The sequence below is a fragment of the Oryx dammah genome, unplaced genomic scaffold, assembly GCF_014754425.2.
Source record: "Oryx dammah isolate SB20612 unplaced genomic scaffold, SCBI_Odam_1.1 HiC_scaffold_11203, whole genome shotgun sequence".
NCBI classification, from domain to species: Eukaryota; Metazoa; Chordata; class Mammalia; order Artiodactyla; family Bovidae; genus Oryx; species Oryx dammah.
The window spans coordinates 6,114,151-6,117,183 of NW_024080596.1; the positions used below are offsets into that span (position 1 = coordinate 6,114,151).

Below are 3,033 nucleotides of genomic sequence, written 5' to 3' on the forward strand. Positions count from 1 at the left end.
CTTTGCTGTTGAGAAACTGACTACCCAAAAAAAGAAAAAGGACAAATCTCCCCTGTTTGGTTAAAAAATACTGTTGTGAGTCTCAATAGACCCAATGTATGCTAAAATACTTATTAAGTAGTACATTAATAAACAAATGTAAGAGGATATCTTTCATAGCTCAAAAAGGAGCATTACTTATTTTATTCTTACTGACAATGAAAGTGAGGTACAGAAATTAGATGGTAAAAAGTTAAATCAAGATATTTTAACATTTTATATAAATATATCTCTGCCATACTGTGTTGCTGATAAAATGTAGAACAATTTGCAAAACTGTATGTAATTAATGATGGTAGTTTCTGATTAATTATTAGCCACATCTCCCTTGATAGTCTTGCTGCCAAACATACCGTTATGGGCTTTCATTGCACAGATATGACCTTGAGTTTCAACACCGTTATGTCTTCAGTTACAGACAGACATGATTTGAAGCAGCCAAATTTTCTTTTTACAACCATAATTCACATTTAGTCTGTTCAAAATACTTTTGGGGTTAGCACATCGAGAAGGCATTATCCCAAAATTAAACACTCATAGCTGTTTGCAAAGTGCTTGCAAATACAGAGCATTTGCAGTGTAGCTAAACAGATACAACTGTAGTATACTGTAGAGATTTGGGGAAAACTTAGGAGTGGAACATATTAAGGGTGATACTTTTCTTCCACTGTCTGCTATTCTTTGTTCAGAGATAAACTAATTTCTTCCAAATGACATCCTGCTAGAATCTTGGCTATACCACAAACTAAACTGTTGCCTTCAGATACTCTAGACATCTGTGATCCTTGTCTACTCCACTGATCCACCTGTCATTATTCACACTGAGGAGATATTTGCATGGGGAGTACTTAGAGGTCTCTATGAATAATGCCAAAGTGAAACAGAACTGTAGCCAGTAAAATTTAGGAATAAGTGATTAGGCCTTACAGAATCTACTCTAAGGCCCACAGTTATACCTGTGGGAAGACTAAGATTGGGACAGATGACTGGGCCGATGTCACAGAAGTTCACTCTTAAAGTGAGACAAGCAAGGGGACAGTATGAACTTGAAACCTAAAACCTACATCCCATTATCAGTAGGTCATGCATTCCTCAAGGATAAGGATGGGGTTTTATACATTCCTGTTTTTCAGAGCCCAGCATACTGCTTTCCACCATAGAGAGCCTTCTGTAAGTTGGCTAAGTAAATACACTGGGGTGGGGTGTAAGTGCTGCAGTAGAAACTAAAGATCTGATCCGTACCAAGCGGAAACAGAGGTGAAGACGGCATATCCTGGCTGCCTCTTAGCATCGTGAGAGAGTCACATGACACAAACAGCTGACTCAGGTTTAGAAAGACTCAGCGGTTGGGTTGTTGCAGCCACGGTTACCCAGCCAGGGACCCGAGCCAATTATCTTCAGAATGTCAGGCAAAGACCGAACTAAAATCTTTCCCTCGCCAGTGGCACAGACCATAATGAAGGCTCCATTAAAAGGAGCACAGATAGGTGGAACCTTCATGAAGACAGAAGAAATCTAATGCCTTAACTCTTTCGACAGATCCTTAAGAGGATAATAGTAGAGACTAAAATGTAGAAGGGTTAAGTGATGAGAGAAGCTGCCTTTTCACTTTCTGAGGCCAAGTTCACAGCGAGGAACTTAAGCACCCCAGTTATCCAAAATGTAAATAGAGCCCAAGTGAAGATTAGAGCAAAGAAAGATAATGTAACAGGTGTTCCTTTGCCAGGGTTTGAACATTACCATGAAGGAACTGACAATTATCAACTGACTGGTTTAGCCCGAGGTGGGGAACAGTTTGACTAAACTGAAGAGGATTTATGCCAAAGCAGTGGAACTGCTGGTGGAACTGGCTTTGCTGCAGACTTCCTTTGTTACTTTGGATAAAGATATTAAGATAACCAACAGGCGTGTAAATGCCATTGAACATGTCATCATTCCCTGGATTGAACCTACCCTTTCCTATATCTTCACAGAGTTGAATGAGAGTGAGTGAGAAGAGTTCTACAGGTTAAAGAAAATACAGGAGAATAAAAAGATTCTCAAGGAAAAATCTGATAAGGACTTGGAGCAAGGGAAGGCAGCTGGAGAAGTGACAGAGCCTGCTAATCTCCTGGCTCAAGAAAAAGATGAAGATCTGTTTGAATAACCTTTCCTGCTCTGGTTCTTCCAGAAAGCCTAACATGGCACCATTTTAATTCATGGTGTGTAGGTTTGGTATGTGTGGCTATTTATTTTTTTGGCTTAAGAATTTCCCGGGTGTTAAATTTCCCTGAATGTCTGTTTATGGGATCTGCCTTTGAAGAGTCATAATTAAACAACTATTAATCACCAATGAAATTTGTAAAACCTTCCCTGGAACTTGTAGATTTTATTCTGCACAAGTGTCACCCTACTTCACTTATATGTCTATTACAAGTGATCCCCTGACCAAACATACTAAGAAATCCCTTTTAGGAAGCAGCAGTGGTCTCAGGCCAGCATACAGAGACCAGCTGCTGCCAGAGCACCCTATGTTCCTATCTGTTCACACATCTTGGCATCATTGCCTGAGATTGCTACAGCCATTCTTGTGTTAATTATTGTGGAATTTCTCTCCTCAAGCTTTATGAAAACCTTTATCTATTTTTCTTTGAATAATAGGTCTCTGGTCTGTCATGGGAACAATTCTGCCAATTCAAATATGACTATGGTATAAACAATAAAATGATTTTAAAAAGAAAAAAAAGAAAGAAACCCAAGATCCTGGGGTCTAATGCCTGTGTACCCTATCCCACAAAAAAAGTATAAAGGAAAGTGACTGGAATCTAGGGTCACATCCCACCCCAATATTTTGGTGAAGATACATGTGATGTTAAGCCAAACAGTTTAGAGACACAGAGGAGACTGAGGCTATGGTTTAGATCACTGTAAGAGTCCTTTGTGAGAGAAAGGGAAAGGTAAGGGAAATCAGAAAGAGAGCTGGACATGTGTTCTAGGAAGCTTTTTCTGAATGTC

The 3,033-nt window shown here is 39.4% G+C and overlaps 1 pseudogene; it reads left to right on the forward strand.

Moving 5' to 3' along the window:
* Positions 1–1,441: 1,441 nt before the first annotated feature.
* LOC120860815 lies at positions 1,442–2,185 on the forward strand (annotated as a pseudogene).
* Positions 2,186–3,033: the final 848 nt, after the last annotated feature.